This window comes from Cricetulus griseus (genome assembly GCF_003668045.3).
Source record: "Cricetulus griseus strain 17A/GY chromosome 1 unlocalized genomic scaffold, alternate assembly CriGri-PICRH-1.0 chr1_1, whole genome shotgun sequence".
Taxonomy (NCBI): Eukaryota; Metazoa; Chordata; class Mammalia; order Rodentia; family Cricetidae; genus Cricetulus; species Cricetulus griseus.
In genome coordinates, this window is record NW_023276807.1 from 136,467,097 (window position 1) to 136,485,896 (window position 18,800).

An 18,800-nucleotide genomic window follows, 5' to 3' on the forward strand; every position below is an offset into this window, starting at 1 on the left:
AAACATACAAAAAAACCAAAATAAAGCCTTCTGTCCTTCTGTTGCTAATGTGATATTTTTGTCAGAGCAACAATAAAAACAACTGATTAATAGCCTTTAAAAATTATCAACTTATCTTTGCCACTGGCTTCTCAAAAGTAGTATTTATCTCATAGGGTTGCTCAGGGTTCCAGTAACATCCTTAATAAAGCTCAAGGAAGTTCATAACATACAAAGAAACAAGGAAGTCACTCTGTATACTGAGCTGGCCTCAAACTCACAGAGATCCACCTACCTCTACCTCCCAAGTTCTGGAATTAAATGTGTGTACCACCACCACCTTGCCAAACCATTATTTTTTAAAGAATAACTAAAATATTAACTTGGCATAAGCACCAAGTGAAAAAGTATTCACAGAGAATCAGGGTAATTTATTTGTCCTTCCTTGTCATTTAATGGGGGATACGTCATTGACAACTGCTCAGTAACTTCGTCTTCCCTCAATAGAAACTATGTATCAGAAATTGACTGACTGAAGACTGACATTTCTAAAAACAGCAGTATGTTTACTCACTGTAAAATACTCACTCTCTTGATCCATAAAGATTTCCATAAGCATTAGAGTCATTACAGCTCTGCTCCTGATTATCAATGATATAATTAGATTGGTAAAAGTCCATGTCATACTCTCTGAGGTTTGACATCCTGAAAAAATAAGAGTTTGTTCTTTGCTTAGCTCACTAGCCAACTAAACTTTTTGAACTATATACAAAGATTAACTGATGGTGTGGTTATAGTTATCTTCCTATCAAATGAGATATTATTTGGAATAATAAATTAACTATTAGGGGAAAAGCAGGGCATATATGCTGGAAAGTCACTTACAGAACCTGTCATCTTCAGCTACTTTATTAAGTTTTCACATTTTGCATTGTGACTGCAAGTTGACTGCAATTTTTTTTCTAAAAGAAACCATCAACATTCTTCTCCCATGTACCTCATTCTTAGCAGTTTAGAGGAATGTTTTAAACTTGCTGTGGTACATATTTACAAAATTATCCTAAGCAATGCAAGTTTCTCACTTAAGTAATGATGCACAAATACACAGACATGTACACACATACTATATATACACACACACACACACACACACACACACACACACACACACACACACATCACAAAGAAGGCAAAAAGTAACGGCTGATACTACTAATATTTTTTTTTAATTTTCCCAGAGACATAAATTTTACTAAACATCTTCTTAACTCATCTAAACAAAAAATAAACCTTTACAAAATGTTTCATAATTCTACTTGAGAATTCCTATTAACAATCTGGAACATTTTCTTCCTTTTGCCCAGGATGTTACCCATGGTTTCTGGATGAGTCAGAGAGGAAAAGACTCTGTATTACTAGGCTAAGGACACAGTCCTTTCACTACTTAGTTTCTAGTCACTTTTGGTAATTCAGAGTACATGACCTTGACTCGTACTAAAGCCAGAAACACCAGATGGAAAAACAACAAAATGAGATAAAGAGATGACAGAAGAAGATATTAGAAAGGCAAGATCACTATTTGGATAAAAATTCCAAAAGAGAGCAGAAAATTTTGGATTTTTAATCTTGTGTTTTTGACAGCCATTTTTATTTTAAAAGAGTGAATTTAGAAACTATGGGGAGTAATCCATATAATTACAGTCATCTGTGGAATACTGCCAACAATGAATTTTAAATTTTAAATTCATAAAAATCAGCCTTAACTCTGAAAGCTCCATTAATCAGAAATATTCAACTCACAATTGCTAAATACATCAATTCAATAAAATATAAAGAGCTTTGCTAAAGGTGGATGTAGCAATTCAAAAAGCTACTTTTATAAATAAGGACGTTTCACTAGAGATGTGCATAAAGTAGCTATGAGTTATAAAAACTAAAATCAAGACTTAGTAATGAGTCTTTTAACAAACTATAATATAAATTAAATATAAAATAAATACTAAAACTTAATATTGTAAGTTTCTCGGCCCCCCCAAAATACATTACTATGAAATATAGAGAGGGATTTCTCTTGAGAATACACTAAGTTTCAGTAACATGCCAAGCTTTCTTTATGCAACAGCTATTTGTGTTCTTACATAATCCCCTTTCACATTTTATTTAAATACTAAGTGTTTAAAAAGGATTAGATAGGCCAGACACATACCTGCCTTTATGTATTCTATGAGGAAAGATCCTCCAACAAATGTAGCTGTACTTGGGAAGTGTAAACAAATCAGTGGGTGAAGATGACACACTGACTATGCATAAAAGTTTCTAAATTTGTACTCTGACACAGTGGACAGTGACACAGCCAAGAAAGCAAGGCTGCCAACAACCAAATGCAGTATCTTATAACACTTTTTATGGTTTGAAAACACAACAGACATAAATCTGATAATGTGGAGAAATAAACCCAGTATCCTTGTGTGCATGTCTACTAAAGTTTGCAACAAGAATATATATTGGAAGTAAGGTGGGAAAAGCAAGGGCTTTGATTTATCTTCTTCTACTCTGCTTTTCAGCCTACTAGGATTTACTGATAATCTGTGATAAAAATAAATATATAGTACTTGATCTTAACAAGATCTCAGCACACAAATAAAATGAGATGAGTTCAGTTTACCTGAATTTGAGCATTTTTAGGGAGACAATTATGACCTGACCTTGACTTTACCTGCTATTAAGTTTTACAGGTGATTAAGATATTTTAGTCCAATCTAGTTTTTGTATGTTTGTTTTGGCATGTGTGTTGTGTGTATGTGTGGAATGTCATATGTGGCCAGCAGTTGACCCCAGGTGTCTTCTTTCATCATTCTCCATGATTTTTTATGAGTCAGAATTTACTGAACCTGGCTAGCTGATTGTCTAGGCTGGCAGGCCAACAAGCCCCCAGGATCCTGCTGTGTCTCCTTGTTTTAGTTCTGGGATTAGAGGTGTGCCATCAAGCTGGGCTTTTTACATAGGTACCACGTATCCAAACTTAGGTCCCTGTGCTGATGCAGCAAGCACTTTTTAGCCATGTGCTACCTTCTCACCCTGATTCAGGGTTTTCATATGCAGAGTGCATTCTGTCCCATTTTAAGCCAATCCCAGACACTGATGGCTTTTTAACTCATCTTTGCACTTGGAAGGCATACAGTTGGCTCTCTGTGTTGTATCATTGAGTCACTACCAAGAAACTTTACTGTAGCTCTGGCCCAGGTAAGCCATTTTAGATAGTAGTCTCCATTCTTCCTGCACCAGATGATTTGGGGGCCATTTACCCTATGGCATACTTTCTTCTGAGTCTTTTTTCTGGGATTCCTTACATATTCATATATATGGTAATGGATACTGGTGGGGGAGCTGGTAGACAGAAGGAGAAAGAAACAGGGAACAAATTGGTGATTATTGTAGCTATTTTCAGAAACTTAGGAAGTAAAAGCTGAGGGCAAAACTGGTGTTCTTACAAATTATTGGAACTGTAATAAAGACAGCACAGAATATCCAGGGCCACTTGCCTGAACAAAAATAGGTAGTCACAATTGCTTCATAGTGCCAACTCCACACATTTATCCCAGGTCCACAAACCCATCTGGAGCAAGGCTTACAGCAATCCAGGATAATGTTAGAAATTAAGTATGTAAAATGAAGAGTAGTGAAGGAAGAGGATCTTGATGATCTGTGAAAAGCGTCAACTGAACACAAATTGTTTAATGGGAAATTGGGCCCTCAGGAGGCTGTATGAAGTGCATTATGAGAAAAGGCTATACGTTGTCAAGGAGCTTGGCAATTTTGGCTTTAAACATAAAGCCAATCTGAGTAGTAACTTTGAACTAGGGGGAGGTTTCAGGAGAGAATCCTGAGATGTAGACCAGATCACAAAAGAGTTGTAGGTCATGGCAAGTGATCCATCTATTGTTGTAATTAAAATGAGGCATTATTTGGGGTTTTAAGAAATAAAAAGATGTGATCAGCTTTATGCAGAAATTGGAAAGAGACACTAGCTAAGTGGAGGCCATTGCAGTGACACAGTATGAGATGCAAATGACTTAAAAGGGTAAAGCAGCAGGGGCACAGCTGCCACCAAGGTAATGACAGCTAAAGGATGAATTGAAGGCTCATGGCTAGAGCAGGAGTGTCACTAAAGGTTCAGATGAGGAAAATGATGAGGGACACCCATGAAAATAGAGAGGAGTGAACAAGTACATTGTACAAAATAATAACTTTCATGATGGAAGTTTTATAAACATGAATTATTTATTTTGGTCAAACAATAGGTTTAGTTTGTATTAGACAAGAACAGACTTTGAAGATGATTTCTAGAATTGGGAGAATTTTTTTTGTGTTCATAGTATAGCTATGAGAAAAGGTCAAATTTATGCATAGGAGCCACAATGAGGTCATCATTTCTCATCCCCATTCAATATTCTTTTATTCTATTATCTTATTTTTAATAACATTTTAGCTTTATTCATTAATGGGGTCCAGTCTGGTAAACACACACATATAATTTGCACTGATCAAGTCAGGGTAACTAGCACTCAAGTTTCTTCTGAAAGAATGTAGGTCTTTCCTTAACAGCAGGAAATAGGAAACAAAGGAACATTTTTTTTCTGACGTGTAAATTAACTGGAAAATTTACCAAAGATATTTTAAATTTTATGCCACTTAGATAAATGTAAAACTTTTGTGACTATATATTTTAAAACACATTTTCCTTCATGAAAGCCTTGTTTGATTAAATGAATTACAAAAATACATCAACCAAAAACAGTATATAAAAATGAAATTAATCGAAGCCTCAAGTGTACTGTAAGCCATGAAACATTGAAGACCAAATGACTTCAATTTCCTGAGAAGTGCATTAACGGATCATTAATACAGATGCTAGAGTACTTTAAAGCTACTCTTATAAATGTAATGCTTTACATGTACAAAATGAATTTAAATGTTTTTCCCCATTAACAAATCATCTGATTGCTTTAGTGTGTCTTAAAGGACAGAGTTTAGATCAATCACAAATATAGTCACAGAGTCATCATCACTGATGATTCTAGTTTATCTATTTAAATAACCATTTCTTCATTCTAATGACCAAAAATGAATCTGAACAAAATTCTCATCTGATGAGAACATGATCTTTTTTCAACCCCTTCCTTTCCCCCTTTTCACAACCCATTTCCTTTACTATTTTCTTTCACTAGTTTTTTTCCTTTGTTTGATCTTACTCTCATGGCTGTGTAAAATATATATTTATATACATGGGCCTTTCTTCTCAGTTCCAGATAATCTACCTGATACATATTTCACACACAAGTTAATCCAAAATTATTTCTTTTTGGCCTCTCATTATCTTAAGAAATGATCCCATATTAAGAAATGTTACCAAACTGTAATCATTGACACAAATGTTAAAAATAATCTAATTTTCAGGAAGCTCTGTTAACTCTGATTCTAAGCTCTTATCTCTCATTAATTCCATTTGTTTCTACTACTATCTGACTGATTGAAGCCATTACCTTCTCTTATTATTCTATTTGTGATTATTCAACACTATGAAACAGAGACAATAAGCTGTACAATGGTGGGAAGTAATGAAGCCCAACACAGGCAAACTAAAATACAACCTGTGCTGCTACACTTACTAAAACCAGAAATGGCCTCTCTCTGGTTGCTAGCTTCAGTGTAAATCAACACTAAGAATTTCTATCTATAATTTATATTTATCTGATTTCATTTTTATTACAGATGACTAAAAAACAAACCCTCAGCCTTTAAGATTAAGAACATAGTTCCCCTTGTATTTTTTTTTAATGATGCCACTTTTTCAAATGGCATTTTCATGTGTTTTAATAGTCTTTGCTAATTTCATATATGTACACAAAGCATATAGACAATGTCTACTTTGTCCTTTTGGAAAGGAAAGTCAGTTTTCTTCATAAATGTCATCCAAGATATGTTGCCCCTACTCCAGTGGATTGCCCTACACCCATGTGAATACTGGGTGTACTAATCAGACACAATGTGGAGGAGGAGGAGGAGGAGGAGGAGGAGGAGGAGGAGGAGGAAGAGGAGGGGGAGAGGGAGGAAAGAAAAAGAGGAGGAGGAGGAAAATGAGTTGTAAGAGGATGTGGTGGGGGCATCTGTAATATCTTTGCATCTTTTATGTGAACTATCAAGTACTGAAGAGACACTAAGCTGTGAAACATCTGTAACTGCAACAAAGCACTCTTTGTACCTCACAGTTATGGACAGTTATGCAGACATATCATATTCAATTAAATGACTGATAATTAAAGGGATTCTGCACACTCAGAACAAATATGTAAATTGATGAAACTTCGTGTTAATTGATAATTTTAATTTAATTTAATATCAATTTTAATTGATATTATTACAAACCATTTAAAATATAGTAGTTAAATATCAGAGAAGCTTGCTCCTGCAGTAGATGGAAACAAATAAAGAGACCCACAGACAGGCACTAAGGAGAGACAGATAGACAGACAGACAGACAGACAGACAGACAGACAGACAGACAGACAGAGAATGAGGATGAAGGGAGAGAGAAAGAGACAGATGGAGGGAGGGAGAGAGAGAGAGAGAGAGAGAGAGAGAGAGAGAGAGAGAGAGAGAGAGAGAAAGAGAGAGAGCGCTTGGAACTTAGGTCCAAATGGCACGTCCCCATCAAATCCCTCCCCTCAGATATCAGAACCCTGCAGAAGAGAAGGCAGAATTTAAGAGCCATAGATTATGAGGATACCAGGCAAACAAACGCTCTCTAGATCAACTGATCAGAACTTATATGAACTCATAGGGACTGAAGCAGCAAGAATAGGGCCTGCACAGGTCTGCACTAGGCCCTCTGTGTATACATCAGGGCTTTCAGGTGAGTGTTTTTATGGGACTCCCCTGCCCCCTTGAGTGAACTAGTGGGTCTCTGAATCTTGTGCCTGCTCTTGGGTTCCTTTCCTTCGGTTGGTTTGTGATATGCAACTTCAATGTGATTGTGTTTGTTTTATCATATTATATTTTGTTTTGTTACCTTTTAGAAGCCTGTTCTTTTCTATTGAAAGACAGTAAGGGAGTCTAGATGGGAGGAGAGGTGGGGAGGAACTGAGAGGAGTAGGGGGAGGGGAATCTATAATCATGACATACTGTATGAGAAAAAAAACCTATTTTCAAAAAGGGGGGATATTGTTCTGTTCCCTGATGGCTATGGCCTCAACAGAGATAAATAAATAATAGAATAAATAAATAATAAATAATAATAATAAATAAATAATAGAATATTATTTTCAGGTGTGTGACTTTTGTTTATGCTGCATTTGTTTAACTCTATGAAGCTGTGTTACTGTGCCGTCTAAAACACTTAGTGGTCCTAATAAAGAGCTGAGCAGCCAATTATTGCGTGGGAATCAAGATTCACTAGACTCAGTACAGGTTAAGTGAAGTTTAATTTGGGGAAAATGCACTTACACAAGACGCGGGTGACTGCTGCAGATTCCAGCTCCAAGGATCCACCTAGGCTGTTCTCTATATTCTGACCAGAAGCCAGAAGGCTCTCAGGTCTGGGAACCCAGATCTAGTCCTCTCCTCCATCACATCCTCACCTGTAACCATGCCCAAATGTGTGTGGTCAGTGCTACAGTTGTGGGTGGGGTGGCTGTCTCACTACAATTCTCCCCTTAGATTAAAGAAAAAATATTTAGGCTTGATAAGAAACTATATACAAAGATAGCAACTATCAAGTATGCTATTGGAGAAGGAAAAATAAGAACAAACACACTTAGGACCTATTGCCAGTGACACAACTAGAGAAAGTGGCAAGAACTACATATTCAGTACTAAGGTAAAGCCATAACAGAGATTGCTATAGAGTTATCCTAACCTGGAAAGTTTGTCTTGTATCTAATATTTCTACCTAGGAAAAGAGAACAATAATTTTGACAGTCTAATCTTCACCTCATCAAAGACCTGAGAAGGAGGATAACAATAGTAGGGTAGGCAGAAAGTGCAGGCAAGCAACTTTCAAAAGGTGCAGCAAAGACAGAAACAGCAGGCTATCTGGACAGTCACCCAAAGTCTCAACAGCATCATAGGGACAACCAGCTTTGGCTAAGGTGTAGAGTAACTGACTGACCAACACAGAAGGAGAAAGATAAGAAAGGCTGTCTTACTCTGACTTGGCAAGGTTCAGCAATCTTCTAAGTTTATCTCCTGCAAACACAGAAGGACAGAATGTCCAAAGTCATCAGTCAAGATAGGGGGAAGTTCTTTGCCCAAGAGGTCATTAGCTGAGGAGAGAATGGACTCCAGAAGGAGTGTCAACAATGCCCAACATTTTATCAGGAAAGCTCGGTGCTGTCAGGAGCAACTGTGTCTCATGTCAATGGAGTACTAATATTAAAATATTTAAATACCATATTCTGCAGGTCTATGAAGTATTTGAAGATCAAATATCTATGTCTGACTAATCTCATAGATAAGAAACATTGGTGATAATAGTCTGTAATTCTCAGAAACATAGTTGTACAATGGCTGAAGCTTCCCAAAATAATTTAACCAGGACAATGATTTCAAAATACGTAACTATGTACATATATATAATTCTCAATAACAAAGATAGAACTGAAATGTGTTAACTAGAGGAAGAACTGTAAAGGGCAATATGATAAAATATCCTAAGTTGTATCAGTATACAAAATGTATATACATCAAGATAGTTTTATATTTGTGTGCAAAACATCATAAACAGAAAGAAGACCCTAAACAGTCAACATACAATAATCTAAGAATTTATCTATAGCTAACAGTTACTAAAGCTAGTTCACTAGAAAATATGTTAATCTACCTGTATCCCATCCTAACCATACCTTTCCCATCCATACCCTTAAAATTATCTGGAAGAGATACCTGAGTCTGAGCACCACCTTCCATACTCAACCCTAAACAACTAAAGTCAACCCTATGGTAGTGAATACTGTTCCTTAAAGCCAACAGTAGTGGAAGGGGTATTGCTTTCTTTGGATTACTTCCTGCTGAAATGGGACAATGAACTCCATGGGATCCTGTAGGAAAAAAAAATAGCTGGAGGACTAGCTGTAATATTTGTAGCTCGTCTCTGTGTAGCAGGAAATGCTTGACTGAAGTTCTTATCTGAAACTCTGGCCAGAGTGTAATAAGAAGGTGTACTGTTTCAGCTAGTTAGTCTGGAGTTGTTTCAAGCCTTATAGTCCCAAACTGGTTTTAGGGTGGTGTTTGTTAGTTCAGAGGCATCAAGTTGAATCAAGTGGAATCGATGAAGTGGGGCCCCATCTTCTTTCTGGAGAGTTCAAAGATTGCTGTTAGAAAATTTTTGTTTGCTGTGGAGGACTTAAGCATTAATAACAGCACAGAAAGTTTAACTTCCATAAGTAAACATACAGGGAAAGGTAACAATAAGGATGGAATTAAGAATGAGGAAAATTAGGATTTGAGAGAATACAGAGTTAAGACAATAGTCCTACATTTTGTTTTCTTCTGTCTTACACCAACAGCCTTTTGATATGAGACAGAAACTCTGAATTTTATTTAAACAACATTTTGAATTTGGAGAAGGAGGACCAAGTCCAACTTCAAAGCCAGGTTTGATTTTTACATGAATAGGGACTATGATAGTGTTGAGAAACAGGGAAACAAAAGACAAAAGTTTAGTATAAACATTTTACCATACATCAGATTTTTCTTTGTATGATGGTTCTTTGTGGATAGCTATTCTCTCTTCTTTAGACATCTACATGTTTGACATTTTTTTGCTTTTTGGCAATGGTTTTTCCTGTAAAGACAAGAACAAAACATTCCCCCTACCTTTGTGAGGACTCCATACAACTCGTGGGATATATCTTGGTGGATGACCTACCATTTATCCCCATCAAGAGGTTTCTCCTGTTGGTACTGGATCTTAATCCATTTTGATTGTATCCAAAGCTTTTCTTCTCTTGTAGAAACAAAGGTGAAACCCCTACCTCAACATAACACATATCCTGGTTTCCATACTGAGGTCAATTCATCCTTGAAGTGCACTGGCTGGTTTAGTTCAGAAGATGTTTTCTATTGTCTAGTGTCTTTCTGAGGCTGTTTTCCTTTCTTATTAGCATTAAGAACAGTTTTATGTTAGTAAAGCATCATGTAATCTGTGTTTGGGGGGTCTTTGTTTGCCCTGCCTGTTTATAGAGCATTTCCATTAAAGTGCAATTAGATCTCTCAACCACTGCTTGTACTGTAGGATTGTTTGTGTGGTATATCAGTTATATGCTTTATGTTATAATATTTAAAAAAACGTTTTCAGTTTGGTGGTGACATATGCTGGGGCATAGTCAGTTTTTATTTGTGCAGCTATACGCATTATAGCCATTATCTCTAATAGGTGTGTAAAAACAGAATCAGCGTTTTCAGAGCTCAGAGGAGTGGCCCATTGAAACCCTGAAAGTGTGTCTATTGTATTGTACACATATTTTAATTTTCCAAATTCTGCAAAGTGAAACACATCCATTTGCCAGATTTCATTTCTATGTATACCTTTAGGGTTACTACCTGCTGGTAAAGGAGTTTGGTTATAGAAGGAACAAGTAGGATATATTTTTACTATTTTTTTGTTGCCAAGTGATGGAAAAATCCTTTTTAAACCTTTGATTTTCACATGTTTTTTTTTAATGAAATTCTGGTGGCTCCAGCACACTTCCTATTAATAAAAGATCAATTTCATCATTGCCTTGTGCTAGAGGATCTGGCAGACCTGTATGGTATCTGATGAGTGTTACATATATAGGATGAGTCATATTCCTTGTTGTTTCTTATAATTGTATAAACAATGAAGTTAATTCTGTATTATCAGGAATAAACTCAGCAGTTTCTATGTGTAAGATGGCTCTCTCTGAATACTGAGATTTGGCGACTGTATTGAGAGGTTCTGTAAAATCCTTAAGTACAATGAGAAGGGTATACAATTCTGCCTTTTGTACAGAGTTATAAGGACTTTGAAGTATTTTATTTATATTTCTTAAAAATATGGAACGCTTCACGAATTTGTGTGCCATCCTTGCACAGGGACCATGCTAATCTTCTCTGCAAGGACAGGCAGGGCTAGTAGGCAGAGAGTATAAATACAAGGAGAAAGGAAGATTAAAGAGCAGCAAGAAAACAGAGAGTAGGTCTTCAGGGGCCAGCCCCAGCCACCCAGACATCCAGCCCACAGCAATCCACAAAATAAGAGTAAGATTTACAATAGTAAGACAACAGGAAAAGCCCAGAGGCAAAAGACAGACAGGATAATTTACGTTAACAAAAACTGGCTAGAAACAAGCCAAGTTAAGGCCAGGCATTAATAAGCTTCCAGTTGTGTGTTTATTTTGGGTGCTGGGTGGTAGGCCCCACAAAAAACGACAACACTCGAGACTTAAACAACCATGGCATATCTTTGTCTTTTTGCTGTCTCCACTGGGGACCCTCTACATAGGCTCTTCCATCATCACAAGCTCAATATTGGAAGTCTTATTAAATGGGAGTTACTTTTCCAATCAAGTGCTCCAAGTAACCCAAGCAAACATTAAATGATTTATTAGTGTGCATTAAAAGCATGACTGCCATTATGGGTTTAGGAAGAAATCCAGTGCTAGGGAAATTCCCAGGAATTCCACAAGGATGACCCCAGCTAAGACTCCTGGCAATATTTGAGAGGGTACCTGTGTTTAGTAGTTACCTGTAGTTAGATTAGTACCTACTCTAATTGTCATCATCGAACGTCCATCAAGTGATGGAAACAGATGCAGAGATCCACAGTGAAGCACTGGGCCAAGCTCCTGGAATCCAGTTGAAGGGAGGGAGGAGGGATTATATGAGCAAGGGCGGGTGATCAAGATCATGATAGGGAAACCCCACAGAGACCCCTGACCTGAGTTAGTGGGAGCTCATGGACCCTGGACTGTCAGTTGGGGAACCTGCATGGGAGCGAACTAGGCCCTATGAATGTGGGCGACAGTTGTATGCCTTGGTCTGTTTGTAGGACACCTGGTAATGGGACCAGGATTTATCGCTGTTGCATGAATTAGCCTTTTACAGGCCATTCCCTACGGTGAGATAACTTACTCAGCCTTGATGCAGGGGGGGGGGGGGGGGGGGGGATGGACTTGGTCCTGCCTCAACTGCATGTGCCAGGTTTAGTTGACTCCCCATGGGAGGCCTTAACCTCTCTGAGGAGTAAATATGAGGTGCAGGGGAGTTGTAAGGAAAAGGAGGAGGGGAGAGAGGGGGAACTGTGGTTGGTATGTAAAATAATTAAAAAATTAAAATAAAAACTTGGCTGCATTACTTCCACTGCACTTAATTATTAGGCAAGTAGCTAAGGACAGTACAGATTCAATGGAAGGTATCATAATCCACAGGTTGGAAGATTGTTGAAGCAAATGACAATATTTAATCCACCTCCAATTGGATAGTGCTTATCTGTAGATTTGTAGTCTAAGATTCAGGTCCCAATTTCCATTCATTACTCCATATCTCTAAAAATACCACCTACATTTGTGCTACATTCTGGCTATGTGAAGGTACCTTTTTGAAAATTCTACGTGATATCCATTTATATACCAGTAGACTATTTCTTAGCTGCCATTGAACCAAAGAGGGGAAAGTAATCTTTTTTAATTCCCAGTAGACAAATGGGTGGGATACCTCCCTCGGAATTGTTGGCCCCAAAGGCCCTCAAAATAATGTGCATGGACAGGGAACTCAGAAATCTCTGTCTTTTCCTAACACAGAGAAACATATAATTAACAAGTGTGTGTCACAAAGAAATGCAATAAGTAATATAATAATCCTCTCAGGAATTTAATCATTTAAATATTATATAAGTCTATCAACTGATTTAATTTTAATAGTTAATTGTGCAAAAACATCCTTAAAAGTATCATGTTAAAATTATATAACTCCCAGTTTCTGGAAAAGCCTTAGAGTTTACTTGGCAAGCCAAACCAATAACCACTATGCCCTTTTCTTTGATGTATGATGATCATATGTTTTCTCTCAAAATCCTCTGTTCTCAGAAGAAAGAAGGGAGAGATTCCATTTATTCCCCTATTCATGTTTTCTCTCCAAATCATCAGTTCTCAGAACAGGGATGGGAGAGATTCCATGCATTGCCCTATTCATTACTTATGTAATACAGAGGTTCCCTTGGCTTTCCTCTTCCTCAAGTTCTCAATGCTGACAAACAATGTTTTGTCCCAGAGGTTCCCAAATCATTGATTTCTAGAAACATGCAAGATGACATTTTCCTTCTGCCATGAGCTCTCCTCACTGTTCCTGTGTGACCTTAGGAAATTAACTTATCCCCTTGGTGCTATATTTCCCCCCATCAAAACAATGATAAATTTGAACTATAGGACCTTAAAACACACCTTCTATAACTACTGAAATACTGTAAACAATGAGATCTAAAAATCACTGCATTGCTAATATGGCCACAGCAGAAATTATAAAAGAGACCTATAATGGAAGGCTATTTGAGGACTATCTCAATATACCAAATACAATAAATTAAAAAATATGCTAACACCTTTTCGTGAAAACTTAAATTTTCTCTTATCTGAAGAGTCCCTTTGCAAGAAATTTTCAATGCATTTTTGACAGTTGTTTTCCTCATGTACCTAGAACAGCTTTAAAATTCAGTGTTTATTTCTCATGTTCTTTACTCAAGATGTGGCAATTCCCTTCCTTAGGAGCAAAAATAAATAAAAGTTTTACATCTGTCACAGAGAAATAAACACACTGGGAAAAGACTGTCCTGAGGTTACTTGCTTTTAAATAAATGAATACTGATGTGAGGTGTTTAATGACAAATCAGAGGAATCAGGGAAGGAAAATTAACCAGAATTATATAAATAATTATGTACTTGAAAGAATAAAATAAGTGAAAGAATTAAAAAGCAAAGTAAGAAGTAAGAACTAAAGGTTATTTTCTTTCTTTGAGTTTTACTTCGAATGGGTCATCAATCTTAGGGCCTCCTGTATGTTACTCAAGTGCTCCACAACTGAGGCACAATTCCAACATTTACAGTAACTTTTTAAAGGTAAATAAAATTGCATAAAATCACTTCTCTTAAGAGCCTTCACCTTTACATTCTATTCTCTCTGGCATGAGCCGGTACTCTGGAGGCTACGAAAAGAGAAATCTGGACAACAACCCTGCCACAAAACCATCCACTACCTACAATCTGTCCTGCCTGCAAGATGCTCTGGGGCAATAGGGACACAGAACTTGTGGGAGTGGCCAACCAATGTTTTGTTAAATTTGAGGTCCACACCACAAAAGAGAGCCCATAGTGACAACTCTGCTTGGATGGCCAGGAACCAGAAACTGGATAGTCAAAAGATCTAGGATAGAACCAAACATGACTGCCCCCCCAAAAAATCAATGAAATGATTCTTAATGACATTCTGCTATACTCATAGATTGGTTTCTTATCCAGTCATCATCAGAAAGTCTTCCTGCAGCAGATGGGAGTGGGTACAGAGACCCACATTCAAACATCATTTGTTCATAGATAAGAGTCTAAATTGTAGATCTCCATTGGGTCCCTCTCCTTCGAGATCAGGTAGCCCCGTGGAAGTGGGGGAGGAAAGACAGTAGGACTAAGAGGGTGGAGGATACCAGGAGTACATAGTCCACCAAATCACCCATATAAGCAGGCTCACATGGGCTCACAGGGACTGAAGCAGCAAGCATTGGGGCTGAAGGGCTCTGCCCCAGTTCTCTGTGTATATGTTATCACTGTTAACTTAGTCTTCTTATGGGACACCTAACATGGGGAGTGGGTATATCTCAGACTTTTATTGGATTGACTTGTCCAGTCTCAATATAAGGGCTTTTGTCTTGTCTTGTTAGCTTTTGCCCTGTTTGGCTGTTGTCTCTTGAGGGTCTGCACTTTTCAGAAGAAGAACTGGATCTGAGGAAGAGGGCAGGTAGGGGGAGTGGAAGGGGATGAGAGGAAGGAAACTTGTTGGGATGTATTGTATGAGAGAAGAATCTATTTTCATCAAAAAAGGTGTAATTCTTGTATGAAACACAGTTGTTTTCTGGCATTGCTTCATGAGATCATAACTTAAGTGCTTGTGTTTATGAAAAGAGTTACCCTCAAGCTAAGCATGTTAGCTCACAGCTTTAATCTCAGCAGTTCTGAGGCTGAGGAGAGAATTGCCAAGTCTTTGAAGCCAGAAGGGTTACTGTGTGACACACACCTCAAAAACCATCAATTACAATAGCAACAAAAGAAGTGTATTTCTCAACAAATGAGCAACAAAAGAATAGAGTTACTGCTCTCTGGGCACTGCCTTGGCCGTGTTGAGCATTTCTGATCCACAGGGCAAAGAAAAAGCACATGGGTGTCACTTCATTTTTACACGTCAAAGACTTTAATCTGGGATGCCAGACAGAAAAAAGTCAATCCACTCATAAATAAGGATCTGAAAAGTAGCTCAGAAAGTAAAGCACTTGTTTTGCAATCACAATGTCCCTAGATTGAGACCCCAAACCCATATATAAAAGCCAGGTGTGGAGGTGTCCACATGTAATCCATGCACTGGGATGGTAGAGACAAGCAGCCCTTGGTAATCACTGGCCAATCAATCTGAGCCAATTGATGATCTCTAGGTCAGTGAGAGATTCTTCCTCAAAATAAGTGGGTATCTCCTGAAGATGATATCTGAGATGTCACAAGACATGGAGCAAGTGTTTAAAACCCAAACATTGTCTCCACAAGCACATGAATATTGTATGCACATGCATAAAATTAATTTAATAAAAATGGTTAGTATTCTTCCTTTCAGTTGCTTCTGCATGGGATAATGGTGAAATACTAACTAGTAAGCCTATTTTCAAAGCCATTCATGGACTGGCTCTGTCTATTCTTTCCACATATATCTCATGCCAGTTTTCTGTTCCTCTTTCCAAAGCACTGTCTCTTTATGGCATAAAAGTACTTTAGAGCCCTCAATTTATGTTAAAATTTTGAAAAAATGTTTTAAAGTATTATTAGAAGAATTTTAAAATAGTAAATTTTAGGCTGTAGTTTGCAATGTAGATACAAGAGGGCAACATTTTAGCTTCATAACAGCAATGCTACATTCTTTCAACATTGCATGGGTGTTCTATAAAATTGCATAAATGTTTGTAAATGACAATTGCAAACATGATTTCATGGCATTACTAGAGCTAAAAATGTTCCACAATGTCAATAATCTTGATACAGAATTTAGACTTTGTGAAGTATTATGATGTCCTCATCATTCAGTCCAGGCTGAACTGTGTTTCTCATTCTAAGATTCATAAGTTGAAACCTGAATGTTCAGTACCTAAGAATGTGACTCTATCTAAAGATGCAGTGTGTGTGTGTGTATGTGTGTGTGAGAGAGAATATTTATTGTCAAGTTGACTGGGTTTGGAATCCACTAGAAAACACATACCTGAACATGTCTGTGAGGATGTTTACAAAATTTGAATGACAAAGGAAGACAAACCCTGAATCCCCTGGAATAGGATCACAGGATAAAATAAAAGGCATAGAAAGATGAAGAGATCTGAGTATCAGGATTCATCTTTTATTTCCTGGCTTTGGACAAAATGTGACCAAAGGTCCTCTGTCCACAGCAATAAAGGTAACTAATGGGAAAAATGGTCCCAAAAACTGTGTTCCTGCTGTCATAAAGCTGACCACATGACTCTTAAACCATTTAAAACTGGTTTGTAAGAGGAATGCAGAAAAGTTTTATGCCAAAAGCAAGAAAGATCCTGGAATGTTGTAATCATCTCCTAATGGGTCATTCTGATGTTGGTGAGGAAAGCTAGAAGTCTGACATAAAGATAATGAAGATTATGTTCACAAAGTTTCAGAAGGAAATAAGGACCCCATGCACAAGTGGGCTAGAGGCTGAATCTAAATGTAATGGATTAAGTTGTTTGGCAGAAGAAACATCAAGGCAGCACAATGCCCAACTGTGGCATCGTGTCCTAGTTATGGTTACTATTGATATGATGAAACACTATGAACAAAAGCAAATTGGAGAGGAATGAGTTTATTTAGTTACACTTCCATATTGTAGTCCATTATCTAGGGAAGTCATGGCAGGAACGCAACAGGGCAGTAACCTGGAGGCAGGGGTTTGTTCAGAGGCCATGGAGTAGTGCTCTTTATCTGCATGTTATCAGTCTGTTTTCTCTCAGAACCAAAGACCGAAAGCCCAGGAGTTGGCATCACCCACATTGTGCTGGGCCTTTTCCCTTCAATCACTAATTAAGAAAATTCCCTACAGGCTTACCTACAACCTAATTGTTGTGGATTAATTTTTTGCACAGTGTGAATATGTGTCTTTGCCAAGGCATCTGGTTGGTTTAATAAAGAGCAGATGGCCAATAGCTAGGCAGGGGTTATAGGTAACACTTCTAGGCATAGAGAAGACTCTGGGAAGAAGAAAGTCAGGCAAGCCATCCAAATGCAGAACAAGAAGGACACACAAAATAAAATAGAGGTAAAAGCCACTTGGTAGAACATAGATTATTAAACAAGCCTAAGCTATAGGTCAAACTTTCCTAGTTAATATAGGTCTCTGTGTCATTATTTGTGAGCTGGCTGGTGGAATAGAAAAACACTCATCACACCATATTTTATGGGGCATTTCCTCAAGTGTGGTTCCATCTTCAGATCCTACAAGCTATTTTGCATCAAGTTGACATAAGTCTATACAGTACAAATGGTTAGTCTGATTTATGATGAGAAACTAGAGAAAATGGCATAAGTGAGTTCATGTGGAGAAAGTAGCTATACTTTTTTAAGAGTGAAAAGTTTCTGTACCCCAATAAGCCTCTCTGCTGATGAAGCAATCCAAATCAAACCAAATCAATCCAAATTAGAAAAAGCCCACATTTAAAGGATACAGAGTTCCCGGAATGCTTTCAAGCTCCCCAGAAAGGAGATAGAAAAGAAAGACTAGAAAACCACGAGTCTATTTTAAGAGGCAGTTTAAATAACCTGTAGGAGTGGTCTTGAGCATCTCTGGGGGAGGGGTCATCATTTGGCTGGCTTTCTGAGATACAGCAGGGTTTGGAGAGACAGGGGAAGGAACTTGGGTGGAACTTCTACCATAACATTCTAGACTCTTTGGGTATATGAATGCCAGGGGCTGTGGTGAAGCTTCCACCATAACAAAGAGATTAATAGCATCAATGTGAAACTTCTCTCTCTCCAGTGGGACAAAGGAAAGGTAGCCTGAGGGCAACATTTATACTCACCAGCACCTCCAACTCATGAAAATGAAAATTCTTTGGACAGAGAGAACCTAAAGTATTAATCCCCCTGAAGGGATTCTGGTATGGGCAATTAGCTTTTATTGTCAACTTAACAAAGGCTAGGGTCATCTGAGGAGGAAGTCTTAGTGAAGGGATAATCCAAGTCAGATTGGCCTGTGGTACCTCTGTGTATTTTGTGTTGATTGATAATTGATGTAGGAGGAGCCAGCTTCACTGTGGGCTATACTATTCTCTGGGCAAGTGGTTCCAGGCTGTGGAAAGTCCTTAGTGGATGTGTATTGTTAACATGAGCATGGTCAGGCCACTGCTGTCAATGCCTCAGACCTCTGGGAATGACAAGACCTTCCTCTCTGTCAGACAATGGATGTGGACAGTGTGTGCAGAAAGTATCAAACACAGCTTCTTCCTCCTGGATGACTACAGCAGAGAGTGTCACACTACAGAGACACCCTACCAAGAT

General features: G+C 37.8%; 1 protein-coding gene and 1 pseudogene across 1 annotated transcript in view; both read right to left on the reverse strand.

Annotated features, from left to right (window-relative positions):
• Window positions 1-18,800, reverse strand: part of LOC100752198 (protein YIPF7) — a 36,808-nt gene that overhangs the window by 16,541 nt on the left and 1,467 nt on the right. The gene's annotated exons all lie outside the window — the stretch shown is intronic.
• On the reverse strand, window positions 11,047-11,115 carry LOC113831870 (annotated as a pseudogene).